General features: G+C 32.0%; 1 pseudogene; it reads right to left on the bottom strand.

Moving 5' to 3' along the window:
- Positions 1–14878: 14878 nt before the first annotated feature.
- Positions 14879–15815, bottom strand: LOC111692137 (annotated as a pseudogene).
- Between the last annotated feature and the right edge of the window lie 785 nt (positions 15816–16600).

The raw sequence follows: 16600 nt of genomic DNA on the forward strand, positions 1-16600 counted from the left end.
ATGTAATAAATTAACACCCTGTATATATGTCTTATAAGTAGTTTGTAATTAAAAATTGAAACCCAAATCGGCTAAATCTTAATTGAAATGTAAATTTTAATAAACCTAAAAAGGAAGTGGCTTCTTAAATGTGACTAAGTAGAAAATGGAACAATTTATGAACTTTCCATTTATTTCTATCTCATGCTCATGTTTAATTAAAATTTATAATTCGTTAATGGAATATTTAACTCTATATTCCCTCCTTAAGAGGAGGTTCGGATTATATTTCTTGCATTCAAAATGAAATTCGTATGCATTGTGATATTTAAAATTAACTTAATTTGCTTTATACAATTCAGTAATAGAACATTTCACACAGAGTGGTCCAAAAGAAGCTTTAAAAATTGTATAGGCGAAGTTCCAGTTATTATTCAAAGGCAGAAAATCAAAATCTGTGAAGTACAATTGGACAAATTTCACTTTGTGACTCCTACACACAGGCCTGAAATGAATTTGGTTTACTTGTATAAAAAATATTTTATATTTATATTTTCATAAAAACTGCTAAATAACAGAGATAAATTCAAATTAGTAATCATACAAACTCTACTATTTTGTATTTAAGCTATTTTAATAATTTATACTAATAATTTTTAGTAAAATAGGTATATAAATATTTACCCAATAAAAATAACACACAGTGTGAAAAACGTTTTCAATATTCAGTAAAAATGAGATACAGTAAATACATATTTTTTCTCATTTTCGTATCTCTTTTCACTTTTAATCGTTTCTAATTTAAAGACCATTCCACACAGTCAAAGAAGTTGATAAATATTTTGCCTTTGAATTAATAATTGTTATATGTAAATTCATGAAAAAATTGTAAGACTAGAACTGGATCCAATTTTGCAATAATTTTCTTGATTGATTGATTTAAACATATAATTCTAACCGTGCTTGTGATAAAGATTACACAGCCACACAAAAAAGAAAAGTTTTCTGTACTATTTATGCAACATATGTTATCTGTAGTATTTTTGCCTCCTAATCACGAATCCGGTGTCAGAATTGAGCTACCACATCACAGGAATTTCCTAACCTCAAAAAACAGGTAAAAAATAGCAAAAATTCATGAAAAAGTGATAGGAAAAATATAAAAATTTTTTTTTCTATATTCAAATGTTCATTTATATAGTTAAAACCCCACGGAACGTGAATTAGCGGTCAGAATTGATGGTTCTTTTTGTAACCTCAAAAAAACAGGTCAATTAATGTCAGATATCACGAATTTTCAAAAAATTACAAATTCGCGCCAAATTTGGTATACGGGGGGTTTTGGGGTCGCCGATCACAGATCCGAGGTCAATATTGCAAAATTCAAGATGGCGGATCCAAGATGGACGACCAAATTTTCAAAAAATAACAGATTATCATCAAATTTGGTATAAGGGAGTTTTCGGGGTCGCTAGTCACGAATCTCGAATTAGTCAATTTTGCAAAATTCAAAATGGCGGCCGACCAAATTTTCAAAAAATAACACATTTGCGCCAAATTTGGTATACGGGGGTTTTTGAGGTCACTGATCACGAATCCGAGATCAGATTTACAAAATTCAACCCGTGAATACAGAAAAAAGAACAAGATATAGCCGAAAAAAGTAGGTTATCACATTATTGGGTACTCAGGTTATATAGTAAAATATTACAAAATGAATTTCGCAATTCTGACCTCGAATACGTAATCAGCGACCCGAAAAACCCCCGTATACCAAATTTGCTACGATTTTGTTATTTTTTGAAAATTTGGTCGGCCATCTTGGATCCGCCATCTTGAATCCGCTATCTTGAATTTTGCAAAATTGACCTCGGATCCGTGATCAGAGGCCCAGAGAACCCCCGGATACCATATTTGGCGCGAATCTGTTATTGTTTGAAGATTATCCAAAAAACTTTATATGACATTTGTTACTTAAAATTGACTGCTCTATCGATTCCTGTGGTTATTTTTATTGTAAAAATTTCCACCTTCAAGAAGGGGTGGGAACCACCCCCAGGGCAAAAGCACACTTTGGCACTATATAAATTTTGTTCCTTGAGGCATTCCCCACATTCAGTCAAAATTTCACATCAATCGGTTCAGTTATAAAGAATTCGGAGGTAGAAACCCTGAGTAACTGGACTAATTATATTTATTATACTGCGTTGAATTTAATCCATTTTGCCACCTGTGAAAAAATTTAAAAAATGAATTAAATAAATCATTGTGCCAAAAGGATCAGTCAAGGGTATTTTTCTAAAAATTGTTTTGCCTACACTGAAAAAAAAAACGGACAAATACAAAATACATAAAAACACAACACTTCGATCCAAAAAATAAAAAAAGACGAAAACTATACCACAAACACATAACTTCAGACAATATCACTTCAGTAAGTTTGTCACAACACTTAGAACTAAATTGTTTTACTTATTAAAAAAATGTTAATTTTTCAATCTAACCACTTGTATTCCTCAAATGATTAAATATTTATATTAGATTACAAAGTGGATACGCGGATTAAGAAATAATTTTTCTATCGTTTTACAGTCGGTGAGAAAAATATTGAGGCAATTATACATCGTCCAATAAATGAAAGAGATGCATCTTTTTAATTAATGATCGCTTTGAAGCTTTACACGCACCGCATTTAAATTCTAAAACGATCATTTTGGTTCATACAAATTTCATGCAGGAAAAAATTTCAATTAAAATGATCTCCTCTTTGAAGTTGAGCGTTCAGCATTACAATTTGTAAACAACCTACACTGTTTTTTATCTTGGACAGTTTTGCAAAAAGTCACATACGTAATTATTTCACCACTAGTTTCACTATTTCTCAAGTGTATACTTGGATATTTTATTCAACAATTTTTCATATATATTCATATGTTATTAAGAAGATTTACACTATTTAATTTTGGGATAAATGGTACCTAAAATTAAGAGTACTAATTATTTTTAAGGATAGGGCATATTTCTCCCTTTCAATTTCCAATCAAATAAATAAACAGTAGTAATACCTATATTGTGCTAGTAAGCGGCAATATGCGTCGAAGTAGTAGACATAGGCAAAATCTGTGGTCAAGTCACGTGTCGCTTTATGCTCACAATACACAATACTAATGACTGCTACAAAAAACACGTGCCAAACACTCGACCAAGCAAACTGTCAAACTCACACACGCACAAACGACAATGTTCCCGGCACGCTAGGCCGACACATTGATATACAAAAGTTCAATTAATTACGGAATATTGACAAAACTGCGTGCATAGAATACCATAAAATACCATGTTTATCACTTTTTTTTGAACTTCTTTATGCTTAATTCTAAAAAATAATTAGCGTTGTAATAAATTTAAAATTCGATAAAATTCATATCGAGCAATGTGACAACGGCGCGGCGGTTTATTAACACGAGGTGCTACGGTCCAGCAACCATCAATACGCAATTCAGTTAGTATCTGGATTCGACCATGTCGGAATGATTTTTGCGTACCACTATTTTCTTTTCTTGAGGTGTTTTCCAGTGAGTATGCGAAAATTGGATTCGAAGGTGTCGTGCGTTCATCGAAAATAGTGGTGACATTTTGAGAGCATTATGTTGTAGTTTGTTTTGTACTTTGCGTTTAAAAATTACTGAATTTTGCTTTTTGGTAAGTACCTAAATTATTTTTAATAAGTATGATTATTTGGACGACGTGAATCTTTGGGTACTTTAATTACATATTTTTCAAATACATAATTTGATTCAAAGTTAAGCTCCTGTTTTAAGAGATTCATAATTACTAAAATTTCAGCTAAAATTTAAGCACAACACTATCTTCATACTACAAAATCGATACATTTTATTTTATTTATTTAAAAACTGGAAAACAATAAATTGTCTCGAAACTTACTAAATGTTTGACTATAATAGTTGTTTACATTTTTTCCGTCGGACAAGTCTACCGCGTACACACGTGGTTTGCATCAGCAGGTTAAGCGCTGTTGTCACGTTGTGATGAAATTCCCCAATATTAATACTCGCTGTATTTTGAAAACTGTTAATCTTACGCCCCTGTAATAATATTTGTTCACATATGATTATTCTATCTCTTGCTGAAGTAATGGCAATTAAACTTCTTATACCCTGTATATTATTATAATGTAAAGACTGCAGTTATAAGAAAGCAACGGTTATCCCACTTTTTGTTTGAATAAAATTACATAAAAGGAAACCTGACTTCGGCTAACCCTGTACCACATTGCAGCCGTCCTAACATTTCCGATCTCTAGTAAATACATATTTTACAGTTTTTGTTACTTCCTTATAAGTGATTTGAGTTAACTCTGAAAATAAGCGGTACGCTATTTTGAAAGAACTATAAATCTTGATATCCATGTTTTGGAGTTTATTTAATTAGCAATTCCCGTATTTATTTAATTTATTACACTTTTAATATATTTTTTTACAATTTCCAATTTGAATATTTTAAAACGTCTGTAACCTCAACTACCTACTAATATGTTAATATTTATAGTTTAGTGATTTGACAGCTTGACGATGTATTCATATTGTCATTAAAGTCCCTAGATATTAACAAAATATTGCAAGTACCTGCCATTTTTGGAAAAAATCCCAACTAAAAAATAAGTCAGTTTCGTCAAATTCTGGATACGCAGTTGTAATTTTTTGGTAAAAATAGTTCAGCATACGTAAGTTATATCTCTAACACCCTGTATATGATTGTATATTTATGGCGTAGGTTAATAATATTTACGTATAAGTTAGCTTAAACAGTCATTTACACCAGATTAGCAGTTAAGTTTCTTTTATATTTTACAAAATTTGAAACCTACCTGTATATCCTTAACGACTAATCGAAACTGTGTTTCACATCCAACCTGTAAAGAACCGTAAAAATACAATCCTTTTAGAAAAGTTTCTTAGTATTTTTTTCGTTATAATGAGAGGAATCAGTACTGACCTAAATGCTAATTTTGTGTAGATAGGTGGGTTTCTGCATAAAGTTAGGTTTTTGCTAAATACAAGAGATTTTTTTAACAAAATTGGTGTTGTGATGTAATATTTTCCATTTAAAAGACACACAGGTATTGTTTTTAAGGTATTTTCCCCGACGAGCGCAATTGCAACGTTAAGTCGCTTAGTTATCGAAATAAAAAAAACTGGCGTAGAACCAGGTCAGACATGGTAGGTTTTATTAAGCATGTGAGTGGGCATATGAAATGGTATTTTACGACATTTTTTGTTGGTCGGGATCTTTTTAATTTCGAAAAATTTTAAAAAAATCTATTTTTATGAGAACATGTTTTTTAAAGTCTCCACCGTTATATCTCAAAAAATAATTGTACTATCAGAGTAATTTTTTTTTTAAATTAAAGCAGACATAATAGCGCTTTTAACAGTACTAATGGATTTTATAAAAATCGCTTTTTCATTTCGCTAAAAATCAGGAAAACTTGATATTTAAATTTTGTGTAATACAATTTTCACCAATCGATAAACTTTTTTATTTATGATTTTTTTTATATACATGCAGCGAAGAAAATGAAGCCCAAACATTACATAAATTTTTGAAATTATTAGTTTTTTCCTAAAGCTTATAGTTTGCAACAAGCGATTATTTCATAGCGCGCTAAACTGATGCATGTGTTTGACCCGGAGTCTTCGGGTTCGGGCTCCGGGTTAACATGTCATTTCTCCGGGTTAACGCCCTACCCCTGCTAGGGTTGCCAGATTATGAACAATTTAACCCGGGAAAATATTTAATATTTCCGGGATTTAACAATTCATTCCGGGAATTAAAAAGACAAATTATCTCGATAATTTTATTTTGAAATATATGTATGTATACATAATGAGCCAAGTAGAACACCTGTATTAATAATTTACTGTTGCCATTTATATTTCGCATTAGATTTGACAGCTGTCAACAGTTTTGACGCTTCCGGTTTATTTAAAAACTGAACAAAATCAGTGCAAGTAAGGTCAAAATTAAGCCGAATTTGAAGTTCGGCCTTAATAAGATCCATAGACATTCTGTTTCTCTCTTTGGTGAACAGATTTGTTGCCTATATGATAGAATTAGAGTCTCTCATAGAAAATGCCGAGGTGGCACGATAGATTCTGAACTCGCGGCAAGTGAACGTTGTATACCGCTGTGCTGTGTCACGTGTCATATGGGTATATTCGCGTACCGAACAGGTTGCCGTAATTCCGGGATAAAATAGAGTATACCGGGAACCGGGAAAAGAAATATATTCCGGGAAAATCCCGGTCATTCCCGGCCACCTGGCAACCCTACCCTGAACTCCATTTCCTCGGGCCACATATTTCCTTTTTTTTTTAGACATCGATTTGTTCCGATTGCAGAACCTTTTTTTAGGCTAGATATTTTCTGAGTACCTATATCGTTTTTTTAAACAATTCGACTCCTTAAATTTTCTACTGGCCTTTTTTTTTTGGTATCAATTTCTCCGGGTCTGTCATGAAATAGATCTGGTAACCCTATGCATGGGGCGTCCAACGTAATATGTAATCTACATAGTGTACGGCTTGCGGGAGGGATTTGGAGTAGGTACATACGTGCGTAATAAGCAGTGTGTAATAATCATCAGAACATATTAAGTTTCTAAGACAATGGAGTGCATTATTTGTAAGTAAACTGTGCGGGATGATGACAAATCTGTAGTACAAACAAAGACCTAGAATTCAAGATTTGTTTAAAAAAAAAAACAATATTTTAAATGGCGAAATTAAAATAGAATACCTTATAGACTGTCGTAAATCATATGCTAGGTTTCAAAACATTGATCTTACCTGTATTTTGCAATCAGACGTATCACGCGAATATGTATATAATATATATTTTTGATTTGTTAAAATAATAACAAATTTAAACCTTTTATTTTGGTGAATGTATTTTTCAGCAATCGAGAAAAACTTTTATTTGTGAAAATTTGTATGTATATGCTGCGAATAAAATAAAGCCAATACATGAGAAATGTTTATAAAATCATATTTTTTTATGTGCATCGCAATTTTTTTTAAACAAACTGAAGCCACATTTTTGTACATCTGGCTCTCGCATTAGACTGTTTACCGTCTGTCGTCTGTCTAATATCAATCAGACCGCCGCGTCGCGTCGCGTTTACGTGTGGAGTGGTCAAATTTTTATCGGTTTTATTAACTTCAAAATAACTTACCTATTTTGGTAACTACCTATTTGGTATACAGCTAAGGTAAAAAACTAGCGAATTTTGAGAGCTGATTTAATTCATTTTTCCGCCTATGTGAGTTTGGTTTCTTATACCTATTTATTCAGTCATATCTATAGGTATTATTTATAAAATTATTTAGTATAATTGTTGGAATATTGATATACCTATGTACTTTGTATTTTAAAATTTTAAAAATATACCAATATGACAAACACCAATTGCCATTTATAATTATTATTGATAAAAAATCATTTAATATTTGCCACAATGTTTATATTTAGCAATTTAAACCCTATATTAAAAACATTCTAATTCGTCGTCTTCCTCCATATCTTCCTCGAAATATTTAATAAAGTTATTACAAGATCGACATTTACACTCGTTACAACATTTTAGGCCTTCTTTACCACACCCGCATTTTCTATTGTCACAATTTCCATCCTGAATCGTCTGAATTTATAAGTGGTATTGCTACATTGGTGTTGTACCATATTTTAACTTGATACATACACCTGCAACAGTTAATTATAATATATTAGCTAAGAAATTTATTATTTAAATATTTACGTTTACCTTAAAAAGTGTTGGTAAAAAGCGCCGTCAGCTGGAGGAAGCTCCCATGATGGTTTGTTTGTTGTTGTTGCTAATTCGACTCTTAGATCATTTAATTTTAGAATTTGTTTATCTTTGGTTTTGTACAGTAGAAGAATTAATTTTGTATCGATTTCATTTCTAAAGATTCGTCATTAGACAGCATTGGCAATTCCGATAAGTTTTGAAGGACGACAATATCTTTTTAAGAACGTCAAATGCAGATTTTTTTTCCTATTTTCTCAAAAATGTGTATAATGTTTGGGCTTCATTTTCTTCGCTGCATGTATATAAAAAAATCATAAATAAAAAAGTTTATCGATTGGTGAAAATTGTATTACACAAAATTTAAATTTCAAGTTTTCCTAATTTTTAGCGAAATGAAAAAGCGAATTTTATAAATATTTATATTCGCGTGATACGTCTGATTGCAAAATACAGGTAAGATCAATGTTTTGAAACCTAGCATATGATTTACGACAGTCTATAAGGTATTTTATTTTAATTTCGCCATTTAAAATATTTTTTTTTTTTTTGACAACAAATCTTGAATTCTAGGTCTTTGACAGATTTGTCATCATCCCGCACAGTTTTCTTACAAATAATGCACTTCATTGTCTTAAAACTTAATATGTTCTGATGATTATTACACACTGCTTATTACGCACGAACCTATATACTCCAAATCCCGCAAGCCGTACACTATGTAGATTACACATTACGTTGGACGCCCCATGCATCAGTTTAGCGCGCTATGAAATAATCGCTTGTTGCCAAACTATAAGCTTTAGGAAAAAACTAATTATTTCAAAAATTTATGTAGTGTTTGGGCTTCATTTTCTTCGCTGCATGTATATAAAAAAAATCATAAATAAAAAAGTTTATCGATTGGTGAAAATTGTATTACACAAAATTTAAATATCAAGTTTTCCTGATTTTTAGCGAAATGAAAAAGCGATTTTTATAAAATCCATTAGTACTGTTAAAAGCGCTATTATGTCTGCTTTAATTTAAAAAAAAAATTACTCTGATAGTACAATTATTTTTTGAGATATAACGGTGGAGACTTTAAAAAACATGTTCTCATAAAAATAGATTTTTTTTAAATTTTTCGAAATTAAAAAGATCCCGACCAACAAAAAATGTCGTAAAATACCATTTCATATGCCCAATCACATGCTTAATAAAACCTACCATGTCTGACCTGGTTCTACGTCAAAAAAAAAAAACGACACAATAGACTCTTCAAATCGCTGCACTACATTTGTTAATCGAAAAAAGTCATTCTGGACTACGTATTGACAACGTATATGTTAGTGTCCTGTACTTTACTGAATTATTAAAGCCCGTGCCATTTTAATTTTGTGTGAAAAAAAATGAATATTACCCTGTAATGGCCCATATTTCACAGTTGGCTAACTGAGGCTATTGTAACCAGAAACCATCGTATTACTATGCTAACCACATGCTGACTGACATTTGACCTTTCGTTAATATCAAAATATTTTTCTACATTTTGTTTATCCATATTTTTACCTATCGTAAAGTATGAACATATAACTGATTGTGGCTATTACCGTTGGCTAGAATGGCTCATCGGAGTTGTCGAATACGTCAAACCAATCCAGATTGACGCTATTTTGTTAAGTTTAGTGATATCATGGAATAGCGAAGATATTGTTGATGCAACTTTGTTAACATGGCAACAATAACTAATTTCATTTTTTCTCTTCTAAGATGATTTACCTAGGAAAAAAATAATAGCAAGCCACTTATAATTATTCAAATTGGCAAAAATGTTAAGTATGAAATAATCGTTATTTAATACTCCTCTAATAAATAAATAACGTGTAACAAATTTATTTTTAATTAAAAGTAAAGTGAGATTAGTGTGAAAAAGGTTACGTACCTGTTCTATAAAACACAATGGCTTGCGTCATTGGAAACTTATCAATCGCTCAAAAGCACACGCGGTACCTTTCACTAAAGCTTAAACGAGCAACCAAGGAAAATGAGAGCTTAGCTTGGCGGAAATAATTAAGCTATAAAAAGCTGTGAGCTGACAGGTAGCTGGTTATGGCTTGTTTTGCGTGGGTCGTGCATTTGATCCGTTTCTGCTTGACTTAAATTTGGAAAGAATAGCCAACGGTCTCTCTTTGAGTGTAAGTGATCGATAGACCCTATAATTATATTTAAACTCTATAAATGGCTGGTAGTGACATACTATATTATACCTTTGTTCCTGATATAATTAAAAATATATTAAATATACAGGGTGATAATATGTAACCTGATACAAAGGGTCTTTTGAGATACCTTAACCATATAAGACTACTCCTTACGTATGATGTACCCTGTCATTAACAGCTATTTGCAACTTTGCAATAAATGCAATACGCGACGGGTCAAAGATCCTAGATCCGGTCGTCCGAGCAATGACAATACATTTTTTCTACTCAGCAAAACTTACATTATTGTAATTATAGAAAATAAAATTAGTCTTAACTCGAACTGTCTTTTAATTAACATCGCTAATACCTCTACCTTAAAAGACAATACTACATGGCGATCCTGCCAGGATATCAGAAGATTCCAAGATATCAGAAGATGACGAAGTATTAGAAGATTCCAGGATTTATAAAAAAAAAGTTTTAAATCAAACAAAATGAGGAACCAGAATACAAAAGCAGAAATTTTAGTGAACCAAAATAACGCAAGCACTAATCTGCAAAATTCAGCGATAATTGTTTCTGGAATAATAGTGATTTTGTCGCTACTAGTGATCTGCTGTTTTGCAATATTCTTTCGCACAAATGTGTTTAAAAACGAATTACTGCAAGTGTAATCAAGGACGTAAAAGCACAGGCAACTTCCACCGTTTAGAGTATCTAGTGAAAAAAGAAGCAGTAGTTAATGTAAAAATTAAGTGAAAGTAAAGAACAAACGTTTAAATGCAAAACAAACTGTTAAATTAAGTGAAGTGGAGTTATAATTCTAATGAGAACACCATCCTATATGGAAATTCAGGTAAAAATATCCCATAACTCATCCCATAACCAACCCTCTGATCTTCTACAAGGTCAGCGCCACCGACTTCATCTTCATCCGACCAGAACATCGTCACCGAAGTTTGCAAGTAAATCAAGTATAGTGAATAAAGTGAAGTGAACAATGTAATTATATTCTAGTTTAGCTATAAGACTTCGTAATCTTGATAATTTGTTACTTCCTACCAATCTCTTCTGATAATTATAGAAGAAATTGAAGTAATTAATAAAAATTTAAAGGAGGACCTGGCAGAGTACACCTTCCCCTCTTACAAAGTATTAATTTACCGCTATTTGCAACTCTGCAATAAATGCAATACGCGACGGGTTAAAGATCCTAGATCCGGTCGTCCGAGAATATTTTTCCTACTCATCAAAACTTACATTATTGTAATTATAGAAAATAAAATTAGTCTTAACTCGAACCCTTGACTAGAGTGTATATAGTCAAGGCTCGAACTGACTTTTAATTAACATCGCTAATACCTCTACCCTAAAAGACAATACTACAATGGTGGTCATTCTATTTTCGGAAAAAATATTATGACGGACTGTAATTACTGTAGTTTAGTTTCCGATTATAAAACATGTAAAATATCGAATATATTGGTCAATAGCAAGTAAAATCCTATAAAAATAAGTCTTTTTGTATATCTGTTTCGCACTACTGCTCTATTAGTTTACCTATATTTCAAAAATGATAGAGAAAGACAATGAGATGGCTATTTGATGTAGAACAACTGCCATTACAGAACCACACACATACAAAGCTTCGCTTCTACAATGGATGCATGTGTTTAGTGCATGTCATGCGAAACTACGAGATCAGTCGTTTTACCGGATGCATACTATCCATTGCAGCGTTTAATCATTGATTATACTTAAGGGTTCAACGGAACTATTGCTACAGGGTAGTTTTCGCATGTCATGTGTTCAGGTTTCAAATTACAATTAAGGTTCTTCTTTTAGAGAAATATTTAATACCTACTGTTCTGTGGCATCAAATATTAATTTAAAACGTAATTTGCCCCTCTACTTCTAATAAAAACCAATGTTTCACAAAATACCCTCTCGGTAAATATTTTATCATTTAGGTATTTGTTGTGTTTCCCGATTATTTGGAATATTACCTATTTCCCAAATGTCAATGTGATTGTTAACAAAACTACAAAAAGCCTAGTTTATGTACTAATACTTGGGTGTGTTCAGGAAACAACCAAACTTAATTTATTTAAACTTTATGATTAATTTTATACATTATCGGTCCTTGTCTCAAAGTGCTCCCCTCTACTATTCACACGCTTTTCCCAGGCGTGTTTTCATTTCGCAAAGCAGTTCTGGGTAGCTTCATTTGAATTAGCCTTTAAAGTCTGTAACGAATTTGCTTTGATGTCATCAATGGTCTTAAAACGGCGTCCATTCAGCACTGATTTTAATTTCGCAAATAAGAAACAATCTCAAGGAGCCAGTTCTGGCGAGTAAGGAGGTTGAAGGTGACAAAACTAACGAATTGACAAAGTTGAGTGTACGGGCGCACTGTCATGGTGAAAGAACCATGAATCGTCTCGTCACAACTCTGGTCCCTTTGTGCTGACATTTTCACGTAACCGTTGTAAACCGCCTTGATAGTACACACAGTTCACCGTTTCACCATGAGGCAGAATTCAAAATGCACAAGTCCATTAAAGTCGAAACAACTATGCGCATCACTATGACATTGAATCGAGATTGCCGTGTTTTCTTTGGGGGTGGAGATTCTTTGCCAATCCATTATGATAATTTAACTTTGTCTTAATGTCGCAGCCATAAACTCGGCTTTTGTCTGCCGTTACGATCCTTTGAATGAATGTTTCATCGTCATTGGATTGTTCAAGGAACAAATGTCCGCACGATTTTTTTGTTGTTGTTGGGACATCAAACGAGGAACAAATGTTGCTGCAACTCGATGCATGTTCATTTTTTCAGTCAAAATTTCATGGCATGATCCAATTGAGATGCTCACCAGATATTTGACGTTCTTAACGTGGGAGTCATTAGTTGAAGTCGAAGGCCTACCTGGTCGAGAATCATCTTCAGTTGACTGATGACCACTTTTAAATCGTGAAAACCATTCGTAACATTGCGTACGACTCAGAGCAGCATCTCCATAAGCCCGTTTCAAAAGTTGGAACGTTTCCGTGAAAGTTTTCTCTAGTTTCACGCAAAATTTTATGTTGCACCATTGTTCCAGAAAATCGCACATTTCAAAAATCTCACTTAAAAACAATATCACGAAAACTAAATGATATATCAACGCTCCAAGAACATGTGTTTACAGAGGTTATACGCAACGCAATACTGCCAACCGCATATCACTAAATATCTCCATTAGCGCGTAACACAAAGAATATGTCGGTTTCTATAGTAATTGCTTTTATTTCAGCTGAATTGAACGTCTTTAGCAATACTTCTCTTTATTTCTTTTTTAAACATTTCATTATATTGTAATCGATAATTAAAATACTTTTAGAATAGTTATAGTTCTGTCAACATAATAAAATGTCATGGCGTCGCGTCAAAATAACAACATCTAATAATAATAGTACGCAATTCAACAAAAATAAAAAATAAACTCCTTTAAGTGTAGACAAAATATAACCTACAAAGTATGTTATATCTAAATAATTGTCAATATCCGCAGTACCAATAACAGAGATCGATCTACTAATCTGTAAGTATCATGAAAGCATGGCTAGGCATCGTACTCGTTGGAATATTGTTTGTAACTATGAAATCCCCCCGTCCAGCATTGTATTGGCGGTGTAATTGAATACTGAACGGGGTTTCAATCCTGAGAAAAGTTGTTATCACAATAAAGACTTCCTTTGACATCACTATCCTTAGAAAATAAATTTGGGAAATAATTTGAATGCTTTAGCCACATAGCAAAATATATTTGTAGCATAGTTTGAAACCCAATGGTATACATTGTATCTTGATCTAGGCTGGAATATTGATTTGGTCATAATTATAAGCAAACTATAGTCTATTTTTAAACTAAAAGGAGTGAATGCCAAAGACAGATTTACACTAAAAACTACCCCAGATAGCATCAGACTATCAAGTATATACTCACTGCAAGTGTTTAACCTCATTTTGAGTACAATAAGCTTTCATTGCTTTTAAATGGGGTTACTCAAAATAATGTGCAATGCATAAATATCTAATTCTAGGTTTATTTAATATATAAATTTTTAAAGTAGGTAGGTAAGTACTTACTACATAACATTGAAAATCTGAATTTGAATGAAATAATATACTACAAACCAAACATATATAAATGATTGATTCCAGTTTTCACTTCACACTATTGATTCACATTTTTACACTTAGCATTGGAGTAATCATACAATGGTGTTTTTGTTACTTTGAATTGTTGCACTTCTACGAACTAGGTACGTTTATTAAGTTACCGGATAATTGACAAATAACTGATAACTGAACTTCGTTCGTAATATATCATCTGCAGGTGTTCAAAGTAACAAAATAAGTTTTTATAATTTATATTATTGGTAAAAATGAGGGACAAATCCTGTCTTTAACAATTTTCTGAATTATTTGATGAGTCAGTATCCATATTACTCTCGCTATTATTAATTGATATGATTAAAGGTTCAATGAGATCGTCCATAATTTCGTCAAGTGTTCCCATTTTTTCTTCTTCCTTAAACACATGTTCTACACATTTTTTCCAGTTTATATTTGTAACATTATTAAGAGCCTATATTAGTAGTTCCTTTACGCCCTTCAATTTATATGTTTTATTTTTGCTTGCCACTTCATTCTTCACCTGTGCCCAAATCAATTCTATAGGGTTTAATTCACAATGATATGGCGGTAATCGTAAGACAACTTTATTTTCTTTTTTTGCATTGTCCATTACAATAACAGAATTATCTGATATTTTTTTCAAAAATTCAGAAAACCACTTTTCAAATACATTTGCATTCATTTACTCGTGATAATCCCCACTCTTCTTGCCTTCAAAAACCAATAACGAATCTTCAACAAATCCTTCCTCTGAGCCAGCGTGTAAGATGATAAGACGCTTTCCTTTACCGGACAGTTTTTTAATCCCATAGACATTGAATGCCTCACGTTTATTTTTAATATTAGTATCAACCCATACCCTTTCTTTTGTATGACCTTCATTTAACCATGTTTCATCTAAATAATAAATAGGTCTACCTTCAGATCTTAACTTTTTAATTGATATCAAGTAGTCAAGTCTCCGTCTCACTATATCATCATGTTCTATCAACACACTTTTACGACTCCGTTTTTAAGTATCTGCAAAAAAAATAAAATATTTTTATTGCAATTATACTTGCTCCGAGATATGTCTTCAACCTTACTTGAAATTAATTTGTTTCATAAATTTGTATAATGACGAACGGGACATATGTGGCAAATCCTGACGACTTTTTATTTCGGTTAATATTTTGTCCAAAGTGGGGATCTAATTTTTAAAGAAAAAGCTATGTACTCTACGCCTTATGGAATTCTTCATTGCTTCACCCAAACATGTAACAATCCCTGGTCGTCCACCACAGTGTTTGGAAGTAGATACCCTTCCAGTAGATTTATATTGTTTTATGGCTCAATATACTGTTGATTTTGCAACACCTAAAAAAGTATAATGTGTAATATAGTTAGTTCAGCAGAAGATAATGTTAATATAAATTTACCTAATGCCATCGCTATTTTGGATACAGTTGGTCAGTTTTAAGAGTAGGTTCATCATCTAGGCTTTTCTTGTACAAATTCAATATAGGTTGTTTTTCTGCCAGAGATAAATGCCCCAAACTGAGTTATTTTCGTTTCTTTGGGGGCGACGGCGATGTAATTCCCGCGCCTGACTTACTCGTGGTCGGCACAGCATCATCCATATCCAATGGAAAATTAGAAAAAACAGACGACAAACAATATAATAAGTTGTTTAGTTCTGATAAGAACTGATTTATACGTAACTGGGATAATAAATAGATAGAAAAGCAGGTAAAAACACAATGACAACAAACTGATGATAACTAAGAGGCAAAATGACAACAAATGTCAAAATGTAAAATTTGTTACTTTCCACTTTTAACTACATTTTGATCATATTTCTTTATGCTATACCCTAACTTGAAATACAGTGCACCTGTTTTAAATCATCACAGAAATTCGATAGACATCAACTAATTTATTTTATTATTCCCTGGCCGAGAAATAGTGAAATTTCTGGCGTTTTTAGGTACTGAAATCTTTAAAAGTAAAACGTGTAGAACAAAAGTAAGCATAAAAATAATCCTTGATGTTTTGTTTATTCATTGTTACCATTTAAATTTACTCAAATAAAATAATAACTAAGAAAAAAGCGTTTGTAAAACATGCGTTTGCTGTTATCCTAACCCCACATTTTAAGAATTATTTTCACGTACTTATAAATAAAAGTAAACAATTTTATATGTAGAATTAAGCAAGTAAATGTTATAAGAATATTTACATGTGGAATTATATATAAAAAAATTAGTATTTTCGTAGATTTTACCTAAAACCTTGATGGTTTGATCGTTTTTTGCACCTGTTTATTCGTTTTACTGCGGCGTCTTTGAAAATACTCAGGTGGCATGACATAACATTCCTATTATTTGATAAGCTTTAGATTATTCAGTTATTAAATGTTTGAAAT

This window comes from Anoplophora glabripennis, unplaced genomic scaffold (assembly GCF_000390285.2).
Source record: "Anoplophora glabripennis isolate ALB-LARVAE unplaced genomic scaffold, Agla_2.0 scaffold854, whole genome shotgun sequence".
In the NCBI taxonomy this organism is placed as follows: domain Eukaryota; kingdom Metazoa; phylum Arthropoda; class Insecta; order Coleoptera; family Cerambycidae; genus Anoplophora; species Anoplophora glabripennis.